Source organism: Tympanuchus pallidicinctus, unplaced genomic scaffold, assembly GCF_026119805.1.
Source record: "Tympanuchus pallidicinctus isolate F22 unplaced genomic scaffold, pur_lepc_1.0 scaffold22, whole genome shotgun sequence".
NCBI classification, from domain to species: domain Eukaryota; kingdom Metazoa; phylum Chordata; class Aves; order Galliformes; family Phasianidae; genus Tympanuchus; species Tympanuchus pallidicinctus.
This window is the reverse complement of record NW_026294739.1, coordinates 12,122,678-12,129,470: the sequence shown is the minus strand read 5'-3', so window position 1 is coordinate 12,129,470 and position 6,793 is coordinate 12,122,678. Positions and strand designations below refer to the sequence as shown.

At 44.5% G+C, this 6,793-nt stretch overlaps 1 long non-coding RNA gene across 1 annotated transcript; it reads right to left on the bottom strand.

Annotated features, from left to right (window-relative positions):
• Positions 1 to 259: 259 nt before the first annotated feature.
• LOC128082120 (uncharacterized) lies at positions 260 to 5,533 on the bottom strand. Its single transcript, XR_008207558.1, has 3 exons — positions 1,945 to 5,533; positions 845 to 1,854; positions 260 to 558 (listed from the first exon to the last, which is right to left on the bottom strand). It is a non-coding gene; the product is annotated as an uncharacterized LOC128082120 (long non-coding RNA).
• Between the last annotated feature and the right edge of the window lie 1,260 nt (positions 5,534 to 6,793).

The window sequence follows — 6,793 nt, the reverse complement described above, 5'->3', positions numbered from 1 at the left end:
GGACTGAGACCACAGCACAGGAATTCATGTTTCTGCTCTGACTGCCCTGCAGATGAAGAACTTCAAGCAGAAGTACTGCTAGGCAAATGAAGCAATATTAATCTGGCACAACTTGCCACATTTTCACAGTGCAGGCCTCTGAAGACTTCCTGAGACACAGGCATCTATGTTGGGATGCATCACATAAAGATTTTGAAGAGCACTATAAGCTATTCAGGGGTCTGTAAGCCATAACAGAATTGTATTTGTTTTCATATAATACTGTTTTCTTTCTGATAGTGCTCCTTCCCTCCAGATTAAGGGAATTGGTCAGGGTTAAGTCCTATCACTTGGAACTGCAGCAGGTGCAGGAAGGGTAACAGGCTGAGCGCACCGTGGCCATTGCCCCAGCTGCACACTCACAGTTCTTCCTAGGCACCAGTTCCAGTAATCACACATCTCCACGATGAGTCAGCCAGCAAGGTGAGCCAACAGGAAGCTGTGCCAACATAATGTAGAAAAGGAAGTTTTCTCTTGGCCCAATGAGTTGAAGTGATTCACCATGCAGGCTAATGACTCCTGTATCAGGGAACAAGAGAAAAAGAAAAGGAGAAGCAAATCTGCCCCTTCTGGAAGCCATGCACAGATTAGGTGTAATACTGAGCTTGCTTAAATCAGAATGATCCCCTTCCTCACCACAGTATGTGTTCTTACCAAAAACACTTTTAAAACGCCATTTTCTGTTACTGTGTTAACTCTGCTAATGTCACAGTTTAATTATGTGTTGGCAGCATGCTTCATTAACTTCCTTACTGCTTTTGCCAAAGGTTGGGGTCAGATTAGCCATGTTTTGGTAACTGCTTACCTGGGACACAGCAGGTACTGTTCCAGGATAAAGACTCAACATTATTCCCCTAGTTCCGTGTGCAGGCTTTCCAGCTCTATTTTTAAAGATGTTTATAAACCAGTGTTTTTCATTCATTCTTGTTACATGTAGAAGAAGAAGAAAAAAATCCATTAAATATAGGTAAATCATTCTGTCCATTTTCCACATGAAGAAAAATTCACTGAATAATTTTTTTTTTCCCCCTCACTGGAGTGTTGCTGTCTGTGTCTGACAGCTAAATTACTACTGTGTTTTTCTTTCTGCCTTGTGGAAACACCACTGGGTGGAGATCTATCATATTGGCTATGTATATTTTCACTACATTTCCCTAATTAATTACCCCTCTTTCCAAACTGTTGATTTACCCATTGCTGTCAGCTTTCCCAATTTTCATCTATATGCACTTCTTTATTGTTGCCTATCCCTCCCCTTCTGAGCAGCGTGTTTTATTTTAAAACCAGAAAAATCTCCTTTCGTGACACTGAAATTGTGTCACAGAATAACACATTTGTGAAGAACTCTGCCAGTTTCCATTCCGATTGCACTGAAGCATTTCCTCAGTCTTTCTTACCCATAATTTTTAGCAGTTTGGCACTTTTATAGCACTAAATGCCCAAACACATTGCCTGGTGGAACTCATCACTCAGTGCATTGCACGGGATGAGGCTGCAGTAACTTCCAGAGAGTGGCACGCAGCGCAGTGCTGCCCTAAGCTTCTTGTTGGCTTTTCTGTATGTGCAGTTGGTTGCATTACCTTTATAACTTACCTTAAAACTATTGCACAGCTGTCACTGCATCTCAGCACACTCAGATCACTTCTTGAGTTGGTTGGCAAACAGTCCAAAAACTGCACTTCCTTCACAGACTGTGCAGTCTGTGCATTACATGGGAGATGCAGTGGAGAGCACAGGGAAAGAGACAGCTACGTGGCAGTGTCCAGCACAGGCACATGAAAGCAGGAGGGCTGAAATAAGCATTGTTCTGCCTGGCTTTTGAAAGAAAAGTGGAGGCAACTCGTGTAAATGGGAGCAACAGACATCCAAATGTAGCCATGCACAACTGTGGTGAGGAAAAGATACCTTTTGGACTAAGTTCTGCCTGGTGGAAGAGTTCATCGTGAATATTATGAAGTTACTGCTGTTAATCAGAAACTCTTATTCTGTCATTCCCTGTTAAATAAGAGAAACAAGGTTTGCTTTGATACACACATATACATTCACCAAAATTATTTTAGTCATTTTCCATTAAAGATTAACTTCTCACAATATTTTTCAACCCATTGCATATTCCAGCATATTATCCTTATCTACCCTCAAAGTTTTCCCTTGCACCTAATTGCTTTTCTTTTTCAGTCTCCAGCAAATTTGAACATGTTTATTGCTTCACAAGCCTCAAACCACGCAAGCTTTTATTAATTCAAAAAATTAATTTTGTGGTTGGCATGTTCCCTCCACCCATCTCCTTAAGCTGTTCCAGCTGCTTTCCAGTTCTCTTGGCACGGCTCTGGTTTGTAGCACAGGAGATGACTGGCAGCCCTGGCACTCCGACAGCATTGCTAGCTATGCCTTTTCTAGGAAAGGGACAGGTCACAAGATGGAATGAATCATGTCTTATCACAAATCCCTCTGTTCAGTTCTTTTAAAGCATCAGGTCTTCAACCTGGTTAGAAATAATAAATAAATAGAAATAGCAGTTTTTCCTCCATTCGATTCTCCTTAGTGAGATTTGTTAACAAGGAAACGAGCCAGGGCACACACTCCAGCTCTGTCACTGCTTTTGGAGATGTTACAGCCATTTACAGCCAGCGTAATTAAAAATTGTGGGAACACACCAGCAGCTTGGGGCTGGAGGACAAAGTAGCTCTAACTGTATGTTCAAATCAAGTCCAGCAGCCTTTCTTAATGGGCTTCCCAGGAATACTTTGATTTCATAGCCATATATATTCCACCTGAATGTACTCTCTGGTGGATCTGAACTGAGTACAGGTCCCAATAAAGCTGGGTGTTACCGACACCTTTATGACTTCCTTTGAGTAGAACAGTTTCTGCATGTGACACTGAGTGCTCCCTTCCACAGCCTTTTCCTGGTACAGCAGGTTTGCACTCATTTGTGACCCTTGGGAGGCACAGATGTGAATGATGCCAATCAGCTACGTAGCATTTAGTGAGTGCCATTTCTCAAACTGACTACTGTACTTTATATGTTTTTCCACTGTTATCTCTCATCTTCAGCTATAGATTCCTGAGGTCTGCGTTACCTGCTGCGTAGTACCTAGCTGCCAGGACCAAGGATTGTACATACTTCTGCAGTACAGAGAACAAAAATCTTTTTGCTTTTAGAACATTTGCAAGGCTTTCCTCCTTTGTACATGATTTCTAAATCAGCAAACACAAAAGCCTAACAGGAGATCACATTTGTGTACAAAATCCATCTTGTGCCAAAACTAAGATATCCAAGTAGCAGAGAAAATAAATCAAAACCCACTGTTTATTTATTTGGTCTCCTTAATATGTTAGTGTGTTCCACCCTGCTTTTTCTGGTAGGATTGTATAAATATGAGCCTTATCTCAGAGTAGGTTCAGAGACCCACCTCTGTAACGCACAGGCACACAGCTGGCCACATCTGGCCCTCAAAGCTGGAAACACACCTTTGCCAGCACTGTGCCACCCAGTCCTCCCCATGGATGACCAGAGACTCCTGGGGGACACATCCAGCCCCATTTGTTTGACTTTCTCGGCAAGGAGAGTCTGTTCCTACTTTTTCTACCTTTGTTTTTCCTAACCTCAGCTACTTCCAGGCTGGGGCTCACTGCCAGCAGTGGGTCAGCAGGGCTGGCACGAGCACTGGCACTGGTGCCATGCACTGTGTGCTCCCACACATAACTGGCACCTGGATGGAACAGGGGCTCCTGAACCAAGTGTCCAAGCTTCTGAGGGCACAGCCAGATGTACAGAGTGCCCTGTGAGATGGTGGTGAGCAATCTGCAATTGCAGTTTTAGTCTTTTAGATGAGTCATACACAGCCACAAGCCTTTAAATGTCTCCTTTTAAAGTTTCTTAAACTACACTGGCAAGTCCAAGTCGTTAAACAATTTATTATCACTTCTCTGCCAGAGCATCTTGTGAAACAGCTTACAGAGCAGATTGTACACAGTACCCAAGACTGTCACAGCTGAAGCCTTTCTTTACTTGTGTCACCCTATCCCTTTTCTCCTTCTTCCAGACATTCAGTTCTTCTTGATTTTAAATTATTTTGCCAGATATTTTCATTACAACAGCAGCATATCTAATAAGTCACCTCTTTACCAGCAGTCTCAGTAGAAAGAGAATTCATTGCTCCATTTATTGGAGCAAGATCTTAAACAGTCACATTTACAGTAGATAGAATAAATATCATGCTTTCCCATTCCTGTAGCTAGCCCCACGACTGCCAAGCAAAGCAGCAAGGAGGCTGTGCCTGCTTCCAGCCTACTGCTCAGGTACGTACTGGTAGAGCTACTGACTTTTCTAAGAAGTATTCCAGTAAAACCCAAGCCAGCACAGACATACCATAATAAACAAATAAATAATAATAAACAACATACCATAATAAACAAATAAATGAAATGCAGACAAATCTCAAACACAAGAACTGAGAAACATCACTTTTGCCTAAAGAAGTAAGTTTTCTTGCATTTATTATTTGGCTGCAAGTAAAGAAACAGTTAAACAAGTCTGCCTCTGCCCAGCCACCACAGAGGAAAGATTCAAATTATCGAGCAGCTTTCATAACTGAGCAGATATCCTCTCAAGTTGGAGAATGCACACACACGCTGCTAATGGACCTCACCATCTAGCAGCACAATGTTTTTATTTTATATTAGAATTGCTTGAAAATGGGGCCTTTAATACCTCTATTGTTGAACATTTCTCCCTGAAAGTATGTTTAAAGGACTTTGATAATCAGACTCATTTCCTTAATTTCAAGCATATCTGAAAATGTATTATCCCAAGCTGATGGCATCAAAGAATGAATTAGGAATAAAGCCAAGTGAATAAAAACAAAGATATTTCCTTTCAGTTACTGTGCTGCCTTCACAGGCTGCAGAGCATTAGATTACTGAAATACCACTGGTACATTCTTCAAGATCTGCAAAGATCAGTGCCTTGCTTTCATATCTTCAGCATGGAACAAGAATGCAATCCTTGTTATGCTCAGTCCAGCAAAGGCTCTTCTGTGATGAGCAGCTTTAAATATGCAACACTGGAAAAAAGTCTTTGAACTAGTGTTGTCTGCATTCCTGGTTTCCAAGACATATTTATCATAGCAAAGTTGCACTGCTGAACTGAAAAATAAAAACAGCACCCTGGCTTTGATGACCTTTTTAAGGAAAGATCAGGCAGCACACGCAGCACTTGCGTTCACCTACTTCTACATGGGTTGTGCAGAAGCTACTGCAGCTGCCCCGCGTCCAGCTGAGGGCCTGCACACACCTGTCTGCTTCTGATAGGATCTGGCCCAGAGGGGACCACGAGACTTGGACGAGTGCATAGAATCATTGCATGGCTTGGGTTGGAAGGGACCTTCAAGCCCATCCAGTCCTGACAGCTGCCGCGGGCCGGCTGTCCCCCACCAGCTCAGGCTGCCCAGGGCCCATTCAACCTGGCCTTTAACACCATGTAGCTATGATCCAGTAACCCACTGTTCTTATGATAGCATTCCTACAGCATGTTTTCATCATCTCCTACTACTCCCGCCTGAACCCTCTTCTGGGTGGGACCCGACAGCCTCACAGCCCTTCTTTGCACACACCCTTGCTGCAAAGGCCCACCCAGCTCCAAAGGCCAGCCGCAATATCACGGAAAATGGCCACGGTGGGCAGGGCTGCAGCACAGCCAGCACCAGGCACTGCATAACGCATGTGGACTTCACATAGGGAGAAGGCACAGCCACAGCGCTCTGAAGTGCAAGACACAGCCCCATCTCCAGCACAAATAACTCACTCAAGCCACACCGGCTTGACTTTGTCCCCACATTACCCAGAAGTGTCTGACATGCTTCTGAAGACAGAAGGAGGATTTAAGGCACCATGCCACAGCCCCTCAGCTGCAGGATGAGGAATTCTTGCCTGTGGGATACTCACTATGTTTCCACAGATCTGCCAACAGTAAATGTGTGATGTCTGAGTAGGGATGAGAACAAGCCTCTGGCAAGAAGGCAGTGTTCCTGCATTGGCAGTAATTAAGCTGAAGCCACAAAAGCACAGAAGCTCATCTCACCAGCTAAGATTTGTTGCAGCTTTACCCAGACTAAATTCTCCATCCAACCTTAAGTTAAGCCCTGTTACAGCACAACAAGAAGAGAAGCTTGGAGAACACCAGGGCAAGCTGTTAGCTGGGAGCTCAGGCCCACCTTCTGGCTTCAGCTCTGCTCCCGTGCCTTAGCTTTGCCTATCTATGAGAAGATGGGGGAGCACCTCCTAGTCAGGCTGGCAGGCAACCCCTTTCGTTCCCATGCACTCAGGTGAGAAGGATTCACTACAGCCCAACAGAAAGCTACCAAACTCTCTCCTTGCCTAAGCCTATGCCAGAAGACAGCCTCCCCGGTGCTCTTCCTCCCAGGGTTCAGCAGCAACCCCAAAGGTCCACTTCCAAGCAACAGTTCTTGCTGAATAAGTAACCCCCAGATCCCTTCTGTCATCCTTTGCTCCCTGAGATCCTTCCTCTTGCATCTGTAAAGTATTAGCGTAAGAAATGACTCCCTGCAGCCCCACCCTGATGAGGCAAGCTCACCTGCATCCTCAGGATAGGTCATACCCTGACAACCATCTGGCTGCTTCATTGCTCCAGACATTGCAAGGGCTGTCCAGACAGCACAGGCCTCAGGGCAGGAGAAGACAAGTGGCTGGAGAACAGCAGTGAAGCAGCTGCTGCCTGTGGCTTTCAACC